At 33.3% G+C, this 18,900-nt stretch overlaps 2 pseudogenes across 1 annotated transcript; one reads left to right on the top strand and one right to left on the bottom strand.

Annotated features, from left to right (window-relative positions):
* On the top strand, positions 1-1,480 carry LOC145608892 (bZIP transcription factor 11 pseudogene; annotated as a pseudogene).
* Positions 1,481-10,004: 8,524 nt separating this feature from the next.
* LOC145607886 (protein TRANSPARENT TESTA GLABRA 1 pseudogene) lies at positions 10,005-14,126 on the bottom strand (annotated as a pseudogene). The gene is made up of 2 exons (XR_014105654.1): positions 12,981-14,126; positions 10,005-10,312 (listed from the first exon to the last, which is right to left on the bottom strand). The product of XR_014105654.1 is annotated as a protein TRANSPARENT TESTA GLABRA 1 pseudogene (transcript).
* Positions 14,127-18,900: the final 4,774 nt, after the last annotated feature.

Genomic DNA, 18,900 nt, shown 5'->3' with positions numbered 1-18,900 from the left:
TATAAGATCCCACCAATTCCTCAACCCATTTCCCCCTCTTCTCTTTCTCTCTCCTCTCTTTATCTAATCTTTGTTCATAATTCTGCTCCTCTGTTTCCTCAATTTCTGGGTTTTTTTCTCTTCTATTTTTTCTTTCAGAAATTTCAAGTATTTTTCTGGAAATTCTGGATTCCTGAAAAATACCTTGATGCGGAATATCTGGGTTTTAATGTTTGAGATTCATGTCTCCAATTCTCAGTGAACTCTATGTTTCTGGGTTGATGATAAATTCCACATATAGGCGCAGGACCCATCTAGTTCAATCCTTCTCTGTTGTCTTTCTTTACTGGTTTTACTACATCTCATAATCCTAGCTCATTTCTTCCCCCTCTAAATTAGTTTTAGCTGCTATAATTACTACTTTAATCTATCTTAAACAGAAAAAAAATAATTATATCATATAAATATATACCATTATAGTGTCAAATAAAACTATAAATCCCCTGTTTTTCATCCTCAGAGTAAGGTATTGGCTAGTAGTTTTCTGGGTCCTGCTATAGTAAAAAGTTAATTTTCTGTGTGTTACTCAAAATATTAAATTTGTTGAGAATGGCTTCACCTGGGAGTGGTACATCTTCTGGGACATCATCACTGCAGCAGAATTCGAGCTCGGAGGAGGAGATGCAGATGCAGATAATTGATGAAAGGAAGAGGAAGAGGATGCAGTCGAACCGCGAATCGGCGAGGAGGTCAAGGATGAGGAAGCAGCAGCATTTGGATGATCTCATGACTCAAGCTTCCAATGTGAGAAAAACCAACCACCAGCTGTTGAACAACATAAACATCACCACACAACAGTACTTGAAAATTGAATCAGAAAATTCTGTACTCAGAGCACAAATGTCAGAACTCAGCAGCAGGTTACAGTCTCTGAATGAGATTATCAGTGCACTCAATTCTTGCAACAACAATCAAAATCTGGGGATTTATGGAGGTGGTGATGATCAAGGAGAAGGGATCTTTCCTACAATTATTCCAGAGCCATTTACAACTGACAGCTTTCTGATGAACCCATGGGATTCTGCTACCTACTCAAATCAGCCAATCATGGCTTCAGCTAACATGTTCCAGTATTAATGGACATGTTAATTACTCTTAGGAGAGGAGAGAAATTAGGGAGGATTTTTACCTTTTGAGGATGTTAATTAAGAGGGGGATAATCAAAATGATAATGGTAATGATAATCCTACTAATTTTCTTTTTTTTTTTATTTTTTTTTTTTTATTTTGGGGTTTTGTGGGGAGGGGTAATATTCAATAAGTAGATTTTACTACAGGGGGAAAAGGGTATATGGGTTAATTTGTGGTCTTTTCTGTAAATGAATTAATGCAATCATGCAAGTTTGGTAATTAGTGTCCCCATTTGCATCAATGATATATGTAGAATCTTGCATGTTATATTTTCAAGAATTTTATTTATTTAAAGCTTTAATGTGGTTTAAGTTTGTCATCATCTGCTTAAATTAGCTCAGCAAAACTCAGGAGAAAATTGTTTTACCAGAAGTACTTTAATTTATAGCAGATCAACAAATTGGAGATATAACAAGCAATCACTATGACTTACATAGTATGCTACACGATTGCCTCAAGTCTACTTGCTTTTAATATCAAGAACTTGTGCTTTCGCTATGAATTACGAGTACGAATAGTTGAATACATACAGCCTTCCTGCACTAAACATGATTGAAAATGACAGTAAATTAAATAGATGAAATCAGACACAAGCCCGCATAAATCAGTTCAGTTGTGCACTTATGCTTATCATATCCTCTCAAGAGTATGAAACTACAATTACTGAAGTAGTAATTTACAAAAAGTGAACTAATGTCTCTGAGCCAACAGTTAGTTAGAGAACGGATCACTTAGGTTTAACAACAGCACACAGGGTTGCGGTTAGCTAGCATATCGACCACTTAGGTGTAGATACTTGCTACAACAGAGGCATTCGCAGCACAATTCAATCAGCAGAACATGGAAGTGTGAAGATAACCCATTGTTGCTAGCCTCTTATGGTCATAGAAAACTGCTCATGCAATCCTCAGGTTTCTAAAAAAAAAATGGGAAAGAGATGTTTGATGTTGACTGCATGCTTTAACTACAACAGAAATGCACCTATCAAGCACCTCTAAATCATCATTCCTCAATTGATAGAAATGTGAGTCTAAATTCAGTTCTTTCCTCCAGAAAAGAAACTATGTGTCTATGTTAGATGTCGAATTTAAGTCCATCCCACAAAATTACTAAGCACTTAAAAGATGGATGACTTCATATTACAAAATCAACAATGGCAACAGCAGCCACTCAGTAGTATTTTGATGGGGTTGTGGAGAGGTCTACATTGATACGACTCCACCGGTAAAGGCATACCCTCAGTCGTAATCAAGAAACAGAAACTAAAAAAGACTCCACCAAGGTAGTGTTTCAAACAGGTAGTCATGTCTATTTTCTTCTACACTGCTCCCTTCCCCCCCTCCTTTTTTCTCAACTTTAATTAACCAGGTGTCTTTCCTCTCCACCCCTTCTTTTCCCTGTCTATTCTGAGACACACACTGAAATAGTGAAATATTACCGTCTTCTAAGTAAATCTAGCATCCTCAGGGACACGAAAGTCAGCTTGAACCAATCATCAGTCAGCAGCATTCCTAAGAAACAAAATCTCATCATATTGATCTTCCTATGTACATCTCTTTTAAATGCGGATAAACATTCTAGTTTGGTTAAGGAAAAACAGCGAAATTTGTGAAATACTGAACTCATCTCGAGCAAACTACACTAATATAGTCAAAGACATCTTCAAGTTTGTGATACTTAGTACTGTAGTTTTGTTACTCTTCAATGTGATCCTTAAACAACCAAGGAAATAAAAACAATAAACCATAGTCTGTTTCAATAAAAACATTATATTTTTGGATGCTTCAAATCAGGCCGAAAGTTTAAGAGAAACCACTAGATCCGTGCATGTAACTCATGCCAAATACAAAAATCTGGTAACTTAGCATAGGATTCGATCGCTTTACTTCTTTTCTTCACCATGAATCAATGAGAAGACATGACAATCAAAGTTACAAGTTTACCAGACCATCCTGATCACTGGAAAGTCCTAGAGAGATCACAGCAAAAGCCATATAAAAAAGTAAAAGAAAAACTTTTTTTCCCAATCAGTACATTAAAAACACTCAAAGAACATATTCATACGTAAGTATTTTATTGCATAGAAGGCATTTTCAGTAAAAAGCTACCACATCGAAGGAAGTGAAGATCAGTTTTAAAAAGGGTAATCAAAGATCTGATTAAATTTAAAAACCAAAAAAGTCTCTTAAAGGGTGGTGGGAAGAGAATGGAACCATTGAGAAAGAGTCCCACGTGCAAGGGGAACCATGTTCTTAGAGCAAGTTCACAAGATTCTCCATAATTCAAGTTCCTAACACAGTACTAATTTAAGAAAGGTCCTGTCCTATTAGACTAAAAATGAAATTAAATACTATGGAGTACTACTTTCTCTTTTATTTTCCAAAAGCAATATTTTAATGTTCTTAACGATTAATAAAGACATAAAGATTGTGTCATTAAACCCCTAAGACTTTGACAAAATGGGGATAAATCCATGATTGTCGTTGTAACGATGTAATGTTATAGCCTTATAGGAAAAGAAACTCACCAGAAACACACACAATAGAAGGTAAATATATGTAATGATATGCAATAATAAGAAAATGAAAGGCAGTTCTCCTATGTCTAGAAGGGAAATTTTAAAAGCACCAATCCAACATGTCTAGATGGTAGCAAAAGGAAACAGCAATGTGGGGAAACAAAAAGGAAAAGGGAAAGTTAAACTTTCTACAATGTTCATGTGTAGAAAAAGCCAAGATATGGGAAATCATACGAAGTATATGGTTTCCAACTTGATCCTCTCTAGTTTTTTCACAGGGCCAAAAAAAAAAAAAAGAAGAAGAAAAAAAAAAAGAAGAGGGAATTTAATTCATTGGTTGAAGAGAAAATTGAGGGTTTGATTTCTAATAAGATGCGAGCAACAAATGTATCTCCATTTCAAATAGAGAAACCCAACGAAACAAAATAATTAGTGAATAGAGATCTTAATCACCCACCAGACCCACTTGGTCATTAATTCTATCATTTTCTTGTATAGTAAATACAAATACTGCTATCAGACAAAAGAATCCTATTTAGTCACAATCTAATTTTAGATAAGAGCATAGTTCCGTAAGCAATTATGAAACACACTTTCTTGAATATCTTTTCTATATTGTACCACGTAAGGTAGTCAATGATCACAACTCAAAGTGTCAAGAAATAATGCATTGGAATTATTATTTTTATAATACGGAAATCTAAGTACGGCCACTACCTGCCTCTTTTTAGGCAAATTATTAGGTATACTTCGAAGCATGTGCTATTGTGCTACAAATAATGGTTCAACCGCATATATGGAGAAACATAAGAGATCCAACCCCCACGCCGCTATTTATTTTGTAACCACATCGTTAACATGCTCCTAGGCTAACTTACACGCTCTCACTCTTTCCCAATTATATCAAATAAGTGGACATAGAGGCAAAGTTTGAGCTGATTCAGGGTTCATAGTGATGTTTTCCTAAGCATCATATTCGAGTTTGTCCTTACAGGAAGTAAAAAATTCATAGGAAGGTCAAAGAAGCCTATGAAGGCAGAGTTGTTTCACTGACAAAAATATAAGAAGTTGCACTTCATACAAAGTTCTAGTTTCCTCAAATTTGAGAAAATTACTCAACTCCTCCAAGCTAAGGAAACTTCGCATGAAAACCAAACAACATACGGAGTATACATTTCCTTATAGATTAACTGCTTGGAAAAAACGATTATTAGACAATATTACTTCCCATGATCAACCATACTGTTAATGTCCTGAGACATTATCTTTCAGTTCTGCAACTCATTTTGTCTAAAGTTTTACACGCAACTCTCTACGCTTGCTAGGTATTGTAATCTCTAATTTACATCCTTGCCCAAGTACAATGTACTACAGTCATTCAGCCAACAAGTCAAGTAAAAGTTCATTTGTTAGTGCTAAGAAAAAGGAGTGTAAGTCAAAAATTTCAGTCGCATGTCTACTAGGGTAAAATCAAATGACTCAGCAAGTAAAGATTATATGCAAGAAAAGATGCATGCAAGACTTCAGAAATTTTGGATAATAAGTAGCTATCATGGACACTAATTCACTTAAGTCCCATATAGAAAACCAAAACTATCTAATGAGATGAGTATGAGACAATCACATGTTAATATAGGAACAAAATTTAGAGATGGAGGGAGAGCCAAAAGTCCAAAAACAAAAAAATTAAAAGTCCACTTAATTGGATGGAAAATACTGTAATAAACCAGCACCCCATTGCAGAACAAAAGGACTTCAGAAAATATGAAAGGTATTTGCAGTAATAAACCAGCACCCCATTGCAGAACAAAATGACTTAAGCAAATATGAAAGGGATTTGCTGTATCGCAAACGTTCATTAATATGTAAACACACATCCTCTGCCACTGGTTTATTTCTAAAGGAAAGACTCTAGGTAAACGGAATCCACTTAATTGGATGGAAAATGCGCTTACAATAGCAATTTCCAACATGGATCCTTCCACTTCTCTTTGCCCAATCAATATCACATAGGAAAATGCATCCATCACAAGTCTTCATAACTTTTCAAGGATTAAAATTAATATAAAATTATGTTTGGATCCTTTTATTTCCCTCCCCCTTCTCTTCTCCATTGCAAAACTTATGATACTTAGAAGAATTTGGTTTATAAGAAAAAGGAGTTTGGATCCTACCATTTCTCTCCAATTCCAAACACAGAAAATTTCATCCTAACACATTGTAAATTTTAATATTGTAAACATTCTCGAACTTTCATATTGAGAAACAATAGGAGAGAGGCTAACAGGTCCTATACATGAAAATAAAAACAATAATCTAGGTCATTCTATATCTTAGCAGTTTGTATAGCTTGGAATAGTCAAGGTTGCTTTTCTTTATAAAGAGTACATATTTATTTATATTGTTGCATTCTTGATTTCTCCTTACAAAGAAACAATGCTTATCAGAAGGGCAAGAAACCTTATCAAAAAAAGGAGCATACAGTTCCTACTTAGCATATACTTATTCACCAACCAAACAATGACACAAAAGTTAGATTGAGAGTAGCATTACAGAGAGCAAACATTATAGGGTAAAACAACAGTAAGCCATTGGTGATAAGAGGAAAACAAGCAATAGAAGTAGTGATTTACTCCTTTTTTCCAACTATCTCTTTTTAATCTTTTCTACTTGGTACTCACCATCAAAGAAGTGGAACTACAAGGTAAGCCGAACTTTACTTTTTGTATTTTAGATACTTTAGAAGTAGGTATGATAAGGGTGATGAAATCTCACATCATCACATCTTTGCACTTTAGAGTATGTGGTTGAATCAGTGCAGAGGAATTCAGGAAAAATAATTCAGAGAGTTAAGAGTTATTATTAGTTTGGTGGATGGTGAGAGCATGTGGCCAGCCAAGCCAATTGAATGGCTCACATGGATTAAGGCGAAAAGCAGTACAAACTTTGTTTAATTAGGAAGTATTATAAAATTTAAGACGTGATTAGCGACGTAATCAGTTGCAGGATGGAACTGGCATCTAGATGTGTCCTGAAATGATTATTCTAAGAAAATTGGAGATAAAAAGGAAATGGAAGATGGGGCTTAGATTGAGAATGTTGTCTTTACCAGCAAAGGGCATAAATTGGTAGGTGAGCAAGAACTACAATAACCAAAATATTACAGTAATAGGTAGACATCATTCAGACAGAAAGACAGAGACTATAAGAAAGGGCATCTTAGCCCACAGTTTTAGAAATAAGATCACAGACAATAACATCATTTTTTTTATTTCTTTTTGGCTTTTTGGGTTGATTAGGGTGGGGACTTGAAACATGGAACATAGTCATTAACTAGATATTACGAACTCTACTTGATAATGCTCATGAATTAAAAATCAAAAACTCTACTTGATTGGGGTTTGGAAAAATTCCTAAGCAATTCAACACTTTACGAATGGCTTATGTTACTATCCGTCTATTGTGCCTATGATGATCAAATCCCACTATTCACAAAGCAGTTCTTTCATAAACTTTTTCCTTTCTCTTTCAAAAAAAATATCTCACAAAGAATTTTCCAATTTACATAGCTGCAACATGGTAGTACAAAAGAAGCCCATAATTTGGTGTATTAACACATATGATACTATGATCATGTTTAGTGGGACTTGTTTTAAATTGATATAAAAAATAAGCATTAATTACTTAATGCTCCCAAATACAATGGATTCACAACTACCCTTCTACTTCCAGGGAATAACCTAGATTTGAAAGCACCAAATATAAGTAACTTAGAACATTCTGAATAATATTCCTTTCAAAAATAAAAAAAAATTAACCAAATCTGGGACCACACAAGAAGAGATAATAACCAAACATATCAAAACACAACAAGGTTAAACTGAAACATCAACAAAAAGTTTAATTTAGTTAAACCAAAACATCATCAACACCTACTTATGGATTTTTTTGCTTCCAATATTCATGAAGCAGATTTATATTATAAGTAACTGGAAAAATAATTTAATACAAGAAATTAGATGAGATTTGAAGTTATTCTAGCAGTAACATATTCGGCTTGGCTTGTAAAATACTCCCTCCGTCCCAAAAAGAACGACCCATTTGGGTTGATTACGCGGGTATTAAGGAAGTTAAGTAAAAAGAAGTAAAAGTATATTGGAAAGATAAATTTACATGGGGTTTGTATTTTGGCCAAATGGGTCGTTCTTTTTGGGACGGAGGGAGTAGATTAGGATGAACCTCCATGCTCAATCCTTGGATTAGTTAGCACTAGATCTCTTCTTAAGATTACTCTTTTTTTCCCCTTTCAATTTAATGATAAAATAAAAAGTAAAAAAGAAAAGATAGAAAACTTTTTCATAATAACCTAGTACCCCTAAAGCAGAACAATTTGCATAGTGATCTTTTAAGTTGCAAAATTTTAAAGTAGTGTGTAGATGCCAAGGCTTTATCTCACCCTCAAAAAAGTAGAAAACACTTGAGATATCTTCCATCCCTAACCTTCAGCCAGGGCAAAGGGGTAACAACAAGCCATGGTTAAATTTGGGGTTGCTCAGGTTGACTTACTACAATTACATCCAAGATTTAGCTAAATTTCAAGCAAAACTCAAAATTTTCAAGTTCCAAAAAGATAACCCAAGTAGATACTTTGTTTTATTATGAGTAACGTTTATAATACCAAAACATTGTTAACATTTGATCCTATTCATGAACATCTCAAGTTGAGATTACATCTCCTCAAGTCATAAATATCTAGAGCCGAAATTGAATAGCTTACAAGCCAGCTAAGTTCATTTAGTCATTATTACCCCTAGCATAAATACCAGAAATTGAGAATGAAGGTCTTTATGTATGAATGGTTGAAGGCCAATTAGATAGAGATCAGAGATGTACAGGTTTGCTTCTGAAAGTAAGCTGCATTTGATCACCTTAATATCATCAAGATACACAAGCTTTCTGATTTTCAGTACTAGAACAATTTTAGCAGCCACGTGATAGACTAGCCTAGGGAAAGGGGTACTCTTGGTAATATAAATTACTCTGTTCTTCTTAGCTTGGAGATGAAGAAAGCAAGTTGGCTAGAAGTCAAAGTGGGAAAGGAAGTGAGAAGTCTATGAAAAGAGAGATCAATTAAAGAGGAATTTAAGTAACATAAACAAGCAAAAGAGTATCAAGAACATTACTTTTGTTATCAATTTATCATGGGAGATGTCGTGGGTGCAGATATCATGGACCGTTAAGTTTTTAAGAGGATTTTATAGTAGTATGCTATTAAAATTGTTAAGAGTAGAATATTAAAGAATTAAAGTCATTAGTAGGGGGACATAGGATATCTTTCACTATTTTTGTGAATAAAGTAACCTTTGAGTGAAACATGGAATGCACGTATGTAACATTCATTGTGGGGTGATTTGAGGTTTTAACGTTGTTATGAATGAGATTCCAGGTTTTTGAAACACCCCCTTGTTGGTATGAACAATTTCGGTTTGTTTGATTGAATATTCTTCACAGTACAGCTTGACTGAAACAATGCGGACTTTTTGTTACACCAAGGTAACAAACACAAGAAAGAATAATAAAGAATAAGAACACATAGATTTACGTGGTTCACTAACGATGTGTTAGCAATATCCAAGGGTAAGCGAGAAGAAGTTTGAGGAAACTACAAATCACAAAATAGGGATTAAAACCTAAGGAATATAGTACTCCTAAAACATAAATTCCCCCCCCCCCCCCCCCCCCAAAAAAAAACAAAATAACTAGAAAATTATAGACCAATCTAACCATAAGAGGAAAATAAATTCAAGGCATACTTAACCATAGTTAAATTTTGGCCTAAGTCAATGAATTAGGTAGTGAGTTGTGAATTCGTAACCAATCTCATACTAACAAATTAAAAAACTATGGTCCAGCCACTCAAAAGACTGGAATTGTTAACCCTTGATTCAATAGCATCAAATCAAAATCTATCATTAAACCCCTAAATTCTCTTCTTCCTCATTACTACATCTCTGAATTTTCCGCCTATAACACCGAGGTTGCTGATTCCCCTCTGAACAATAATTTTTTCTGGTTATCCACAACTAAATCCCATCTAAAGATGGAATACACTAACTGGATATCCTCGTATATCCAGACAACTTAATTCAAGCACATTATAGCAGCCTGACGGCTATCCACAAAATACTTTAAAAAAAAAACGGCTTCAAACATGTTAAATTTTGCTTCCTTAATAATAAATTAAAAACAACCTTCGAGTTCTAATACAAATTCAATACTGGCAGCTAAAAGTTGCCACCGCAGGAGCAAATAATAAATACAAAAAAATGCAAATTTATTATTCCGTATATGTTTCTTCAAAACTTATTTAAATAACAGCAATCCTATATCCTAATCTAATCACACGACATCCAGTCTGAGAAACAGCATTCACGTTATCCACAAAAATCTTATAATAGCAATTTTGCTTCCAAGAAATATACGCGAAGTCAGGAACAAACTAACCCAGCAAAAGAGAGCTTCAGCACTTGTCACAGCAATTGAAAGTTTGTGAACAGCTACAATAGAAAAGCAATTCCCAGTAAAGTTTTCAGCTATACAAAGTTGTAGGCTTGAGCATAAAATTCTGCAGAAAAGAACAGAATCCATTAATACTGGCAACAGTCATATATTGTTTTATCTACCATGGAGAACAGAAACTAACAGCAACATTAATACTAACCCAACAAAATAAAATCTTACCCCAAAAAAAACGTATAGCACCAAACCCAAAAAACATCTAATCTCTCAGCAACCCAAAAGGTGTAGCAGCGTTTTGACTCTTCAAACTCTCAAACCCAACTCAATATTGTGACAATTGCACAGGAATCAAAGATACAGATGTATTTATGCAGCCTCAACTCCTCAAGAATGCAATTGAAGCAAATTAGACATCATTTTTGCATTTCAAGTATCTGGTTTTCACATATGCAGCTTTTAAAGTAGGTTATGATATCGTCGACCTCAGATAATTGTCACTTATATCACACCTTTGAAATGTAGCAGCCAATATCCAAAATAGAAAATTGGTTCTAAAATGCGAAAATAAATTACTCAACAATCAAAAGCTTACAAAGTAGCCATAATCATTGTATTGTATAATCTAATGTCCCATTTCTTTTCAATCATAGTAGAAACTTGTCCACCAATGGGGATGTATCCACAATCAATAGCCTTCTTAATAATATGTAGGCATGCACTAGCTAGGAAAATTCCAGTTGCTATTGAGAAAGGAAATTTGTCGAAAAAAAACATTTTCTACTCTTAGCTATACACAGGTATACTGAGGAAATTGTGCCCACCATCCTTGACTTTTCTTTTCCCCCTCCCAAAACCAATCTATGTTATGTTGAACTTATAAGATCACTTTAGTCCACGTGGAGATTGCTCCTAATTGCCTACTACCAAGAAAATGTGGGTTATTTCCAATGCAGGTGAAGGCCATCAAAGAAATTAAGCCTTTCAAGACATTTTGCCACCTTCCTGCTTTTGACACACAATGAAGGATCTCTTGATGATACATGATTACAAAGTTAATCAAGCCTCTGAAACCAAACTCTTTCTTCCCTCTTAATTTATATCTATATCTTAAAATAAAACTAGAAATATGCATGATATGATTTTATCAAACTAGCATTGTTATATGGGTCAGAATGTTGAGCATTTAAGGACCAAATTAGGAGGATGTGATTAGCACAGATGTGTATGTTGAGATGGAACTGTGGGAACACCCTAAAGTATAAAATTAGAGATGAACATCTAAGCAAGAAAGATGGAGTTGTGGACATAAAGGATAAAATAAGGGAAAACAGGTTGTGTTGGTTTGGGCATGTCAGGCAACCGGAAAGCGCACCAGTAAGAAAAGTAATGGGTTAGGATCAAGGGGATCTCAAAAGAGAAAAGGAAGGGAAGACCAAAGGTGACTTGGATGAAAGGAACTAAGGACATGTAGAAGATGAGTTTAAAAGAGCATATAACATTGGATAGAATGGAATGAAAGGAAGGATCATGGTTGGCAAATCTAGGAGAGAATTTTCATGTAAACCTCCACCCGTGGGATTATGGTTTCGGTTTTGTTGTTGGAATTCTTTTCTGGTTTTTCAAAGTAAATACACACAAACCACTTACCTTAGAATGGGAAAGTGCTTTCTAAGCATCTATAATGTGAGGCTTTACTAAAATTTGATTTGTCAAAAACATTCCCCAAATACCTAGAAGGCTAGAATAAAAGATGATCTGAAGTTTTTTCACTTGGCCTCATCACAGATAGAAAGGGTGGCTTAACCCTTTTTTATTTTTTATTTTTTTTGTTAGCAACAAGTATTAAACTCGATATATAAGTTGTTTTTCACTGGAAATTAAGAGGGATTACATGAGAATATGAATTTGGAGTCTGACCTGCAATAAGAAATCTTGCTAAATTTTTAGCTCTTTTAGTGCATTAGTCAGTGTATATAATATAAAGACCCAAACCCCACTTTTTAAATCTTTCACGCTGCTTTCTACTTCACTCTCTTCTATAATTCTATTCCATCTACTTATCTTACTTCTACATCTCCTCCTTACTATATCTCCTCCTCTTTCTCTCTCCTCTACTATATCTCCACTTTATATTTTTTTGCCCACACATGGAGCCTGAAACTATATGAAGTACTATGGAGCTAAAAGATCTATTATTTGTTAAAAAGGTGTTCAAGCCTTGATGGAAAACTTATAGTGTCTTAAATTGCAAGTGATCAAGAGTTCATTCATATATCAGCAATAAAATCTTCATCAATGAATTAAAGTGTGCAACATGTACTCTACATTTCTCACCGCATTCCTCAACCTAAATTCAGCATATCAATTACTAGTATACCATCTATAACTAATACTTCTCCAGTTGAATCTCCATGTATATAAAGAATCTCAAAAGGCTACAATTCTCTCCTTCCTATATATCTTCATTAAAAAAAACAATGTGTATGCCCAATTGACCATCAATTCTTAGCTTGTCCTACTCTGCTTCATTTTTGTTCATCAATGACTCATCCAACCATCTATCTAATCACCCCTACGTCACTATATATGATAACATAATTGTCATAAAACAACAATTGAACAAAATTCCACACAAATACCAAGCTTACTCACAAAGCAAAATCAGCTGATAACAGTGCAACAATGTAAAGCAAAGATAACAAATCTCCAAGGCAAAAGCACATACAGAACAAAGCAAATACAAATATAACCAAAATAAAGCAATCCCAACACACCTCAAACTCTCAGCAGCTGCAACTTATTTGAGAAAGCGATACTAATCCACTCCGGCTGAGCAGGAGACCACTGCAACTGGTTTATTTCCGAGCCAGCATTGTACATTGACAAAGGATCAATCCCATTGGGGGACACAACGGTGGGAAGCTCTCATATAAGCGCCTGAGCATCATCACCAACAGAACATATATGCCGGCCACTATGAGGCGCCCATGCCACAGCATTAACACTGGCCTGGTGCCTCTCAAACTCGGCCACCGGCATTGTCGGAGACCGAATATCCAATATCACAACCTTATTACTATCCATCAAAGTAGTGGCCATATACCTCAAATCCTGCTTATTCCAAGCTAGCCTTAACAACGGAGTATCCGGCTCCGGCGACTCGTAAACAATCGTAGAATGCTCCTTATCCCTCAAATCAAAAATCCTAACACTTCCATCAGCTGAAACCGATGCAAAAACTCCAGCTTCTCCCCAAGCAATGTCGTAATTCGTAAACCTCTTTATCATGAGCAATCAAGAGTTTCCACCACACATTTCTCAATATCCCAAATCGTACAAGTTGTATCAATACTAGAAGTTCCAATTCGTTGAGGAACGACGTCGTTCCAATCAAACGACGTCAATGGCGCACAGAAATCACTCGATTTCGAGTTGTTGAGGTTAGACACCAACTCAATCGAATCATTCTTGAAGGAATACAATCGGAGAAAATCGGCCGACGATGCCAGAATCGGCGGCGATGATGCTGAAGGTTGAAACATCAATTTTGTCGGAGGATAAGGGTGAGGAAATGAGAGATTTGGGGCTAGGGTTAGGGTTTCTTCATCGAAGGTTAAGATATCGATACGATTGTTGTATTCTTCGATGAAACTTCCGACGGCGATGATTTGGTCGGAGCTCCGGCGAGAAATTCCGGCGGAGGAGAGAGAAAACGACATGGCGTAAAGCGGGTAAGGTGAATCGTACGTTACGAGGGTGTTGTTTGGAAGAAGGTGAGAATCTTGGGTTGAATTCTCCATTTTTTGGGGAAAATTGAATTAGGGATTTGAAAATTGTAGGGTTTGTGATCTTGTTCAGGAGAATTGGGGATTTTTAGAGGTTGAAGAAGGAGACTGGTAATTCTAGCGCCGGTCAACGGAGAGAGTTGTTGAATGACTTTTTGGAGGGAACGATTTACGATCACCTACTAGTCAACGGTCAACAATTTTGTGTGTAGTTGGTGTTGGGCTTCATAATGGGCCTTGCCCAATTAAATGGAAAAATAAGCCCTCCTATTTTACAACAAGAACAAAGCATAGTGTAACTCACAAACATGCATTGATGGGTGTGTTAAAATGTAACTAGTCTTCTTGTCAAAAAAATAAAATAAAATGTAACTAGTCTTATTAGTAACTAGGAGTCCAATTCTACAACTATGAATTTATGATGGTTTAAGAATTTGAGGAGTCGTCTTCAAAAAAAAAAAAAGAATTTGAGGAGTTGCTAGACTTGTTACTAGCCAATATGACTCGGGCAATGCACCATGATGGTTTAAAAACTTGAGTAGTTGCTAGACTTGTTACTAGCCAATATGACTCGGGTAATGCTGTAATGCACCATGTAGTTGTGATCCCTGTTGTGATGATAGTGATCTTGTGAGTAGTTATAAGTCACTTTATACGTGTTTTGCTCACTAAATGATGATTCTTCCCAACTCTATTTTTTTTATTCTTTTTCGTAATATGAAGGTGTTGTGGTTTGTGAGAAACTTTATCATTATTGAAAAAATAACCATAGATGTGTAAGGACCACGTATACGTGCGTATTGTTTTAAACCTTTTAGAAATAAACTAGTTATTGGCCCGGGCGATGCCCCGGGTCATTATAAATTTATTACTTTAATCTATATATATATTTTTTGGCTTGTTTGTCATTGAGAGATTAAGTGGTGGTTTTTTTTTTTTATTTAATATGATAGCTTAAGTAGTTTGTTGCTTGTATGAGTTGGTTTGATTATAAGAATAAATTGTCATGCCATGCATATGAAGAGTTTATCAATTAAATTTAATATTAATACAAGAAAGTTAATGCATAGAGTTTTTCAATAATTAATGCTATGGTATGATTTGGCGACGACACATCATATGCCAAATGGCAAAATTGTTGACACATGGCAAAACATCATGTCTTGCCATGAGTTTTAATATATATATTGATTGATTGATTGATTAATAAGTTGGTGTTGTGGTGCCGATGTGATTGAAAGTAGCGTTTTCGGTGGTCATGTGTCTTAGACCCTGTTTGATGATATTGTATTAGTTAGCGGTAAGTGTTTGGACTAAGTCAAATCCCTAATAGGAAAAAACAAGAGTGGTTGGTAACGTAGTGTTTCATGTAGCGGTTAGTGGTAGAGGTTGCATCTTGGTAGATTATTTCAAGCGTTAAAAATATTGGCGTTTGAAAGGTAGCGAGTAGTGTTGGACAAACTTTGTTTACTTTTTTACTGTATTATGTATGGCTATTTTTACTGTATTTTAATATTTCAAATGTTATTCACTATATTAACAGTTAATCTCTACCCAATATTAATTGACAGCTATTTGTTAATTGACCGATAAAAGTCAACCAATACTGCTAATGTTGCCTAACAGGTCCTTAGACGGATCAACATCTTAAAATAAAAATAAAGGAAAGTGAATGTCGAAATCCGACATAATTAAAATGATACTTCAAAAAAAAAAGTTTATATAGCAAATTAATAAATTAGTTGTCTTCTTAGAAAAAGTAGTTTTCCTTTCGTCCCCTTTTGTTAGTCCCTTATGGACAAATTTTAGTCCCAAAATGTTCACCCCATTTACTTTTTCCAACAATCATTAATATTAATTTTTTACCATAATTTCCTCCAATTTGCAACAATACTTATGCAAATTTAAATTTCCTATGTAAATTTTGTTACTTTCTCTCTACTTTTTTGCATACCCAATGTTAAATTACTTTTTCAATGTACTTTTACTATTCTTATTTGTGTTTATTAATTCCCGTGAAAAATGCCCATAAGGGACTATCAAAAGGAGACGGAGAGAATAGTAGTTATTGTTATTATTATTATTATAACTACTATTACTACTATTGGTGATTTATTACAAAGTAGATCCAATTCATTTAGTGCGCAATAACGAACTATGTAGGGCACTTAGCTTCTAAGGGCCTGTTCACATTTACTTAATTTCAGTTCAGTTCAGCTCAAATCAGTTCAGTTCAGTTCCAATCAGTTCAGTTCAGTTCAGCTCTTAATTTCCCTCTCACATAAAATATTCATTTCAGCTCAATTCAGTTCAGTTCAGTTCCAATCAGTTCAGTTCAGTTCAGTTCAGCTCCAATCAGTTCAGTTCAGTTCAGCTCAATTCAGTAAATATGAACAGGCCCTAAATGGAAACAATTAGCAATGTAAAAGGAAAGGGGAGATGTTGCATTAATGGCTAATTTTTGTCTTTTAAGGAAAAATAAAATTGAAGGAAAAAAAATAATTAAATTGATGAAGAATTTTCAACAAACTTAGATGTTGACAACAATATTTGAGAGGCATATAAAGACATAAAGTTCGACAATTGAGATGTTACATGTAAGTAATTCGCATTTTTCACGAATGATATGTTTTTAAAATGAACAATACCTATTTAATCTATTATTCGGGATTTTGATTAGCTTGAATTGGTCAGGAAGGAAAGCAATAGATCGAATGCAATCTAATCTAATATATATAAATAAAGTAGGCATTTTTGGAGAGCATTCGGCGCGCCACATAAGCAAAGATATATTTTTGACCAATTAAAAATTAGAATTCTATTTTATTTTAGAATTAAAAAATTCACTTGCTACCTAAATAAAAGCGACGAATGAGATATAAGAAATTTGCCACTTATCAGGTAAAAACAACGAATAATGATTTATGAGGATTTAATTCATTTGAAAAACTAAAATGTATCTCTTAAAAAAATCATCTTAAGATAATCTTTATAGTGTTTATGATAAGAAATAAAAATTATTATTTAACTGTAATTAAATTAAAATTTGTGATCCCTACCATTATAAATTGACGCATTGTACGACACATATAAAATCTCATATCAATACAAAACCAAATCAAGCGAATTTTGTGTCCGTTTTAGGTCATCAATGGTTGCGTAATTCTTAATTAGTTTAATTTTTAAATTCCATGTGTTAAATGTATATATATGTGATTATTGCTTACATTGTGTTTATTTGGAAAACTTAATGATTATATGTTTATGTTTTGTTTATTGATGATTTTTTTTTACATGTAGATCTAATTAAATCAGAGAATTAAATTCAATAAAAAATGATCGGAAAATCAAAGTACGAAGAGGTATTATATCTTTATAAATCGTTTACATTTTTTAAATTTTTTATAAACCTTTTTAGTTTTTATTAATTAATTTTATGATTAAAACAATTTTTTGTGATTTTGGTAGCATAATCAAGCCTTCAAATTAACTTAATTTTTATTTTTATTACATTGCGTTCATGGCTTCATGCCTCAATTAAAACCAACTTTATACAATTTTGTTTAAAATAAATTGAAAGAAAAGTTTAGGCCATTAGATATTTTTCAATCGTTACAAATAAGAAGCAGTATCGCACGCATTGTTAGTGACAACAAAATAATGATTTAATTTTTTAAAATATTATTGTTCGGGCGATTGAGGATGATGATAAAATTCAATGTATATATCTATATTTGATTTTGTACAATTAAAATTTTTAGATCAATTTCACAACAATTTTTCACTTCCCGGTAGATATATATATTGATTTATTTTATAAGACTATAAAGATTTATTTTATATGAATTTTATTTTTGCTAACATGTTTTATTTATCCATTTTGATTATATGGAAGAGATATGGGTGTGAACGAAGGTGGTGATTTTATCTAAATAGAAGATAAATAGTATACATGATTTTATTATTTTTTAATATTTTTATCTTTTAAAAAACAACGAATAATGATTTAGGATTTTTATTATTTAAAATAAAAAAAAATATCTTTTCATATTAAAGATTTTATCCCAATATGTAATAGATAAAATATCACATTTACAAAAAAAAATTTGAAAGATATCATATTTACAATTATTCATATTTTTAAATTCAGTAGTCATATAATTAACAACCACAATAAAATACAAAACAACAATATAAAAAGTCGAATTATAAATTACACTAAAAAAAAAAACTTTTGTAATAGGCAATAACACTTTAATTAAAATATTATGTGTTTTTTGTCTGAAATTATTAGATAGTAAAATAAATCAAATAATTAAAAAAAACATTAGAATCAATTCGAAAATATATTTTCTTGAGATTTATATATAAAAAAAACCGTACATCACACGGGCTTTCATCTAGTATATATATAAAGGGAAGTTTTTTTCCGAGATTTTAGAGCACCACGTAGGATTTTTATTTTTTAAAAATTATTAGAGTGCCACATAGGATTAATATTTTTAAAAAACTACAATAGGATTATGCCACCTAAGATAAGTTAACGTGCCACGTAGGATTATAAATTATAGCTATATTCAATAAATAATTCAAGTGCCATATAAGCATATTTGACCAATGAGATTTTAATAGTTACATTAATTAAATACGAAATATTATCTTTTGAGATTAGGAATTTTATCTAATATTTTATAACAGATACGGAGAAAATGATATATTACGTACAACTAATAAAATAACAAATGTAATCACATAAATAGAAAAAAATATTTTTTTAAAAAATATATAAACGACCCGTGCATCGCACGGGCTTCATCTAGTTATAGTATATTTTGCAATTAGAATTATTGTTTTCACTTGTCATTACTCATTTTACATAGTGCAAGATTAGTTGTATCAATTCCACAAA

This window comes from Chenopodium album, chromosome 23 (assembly GCF_948465745.1).
Source record: "Chenopodium album chromosome 23, dcCheAlbu1.1, whole genome shotgun sequence".
Lineage (NCBI taxonomy): Eukaryota > Viridiplantae > Streptophyta > Magnoliopsida > Caryophyllales > Amaranthaceae > Chenopodium > Chenopodium album.
The sequence above is the reverse complement of the archived record's forward strand: the minus strand, read 5'-3'. Positions and strand labels throughout refer to the sequence as shown.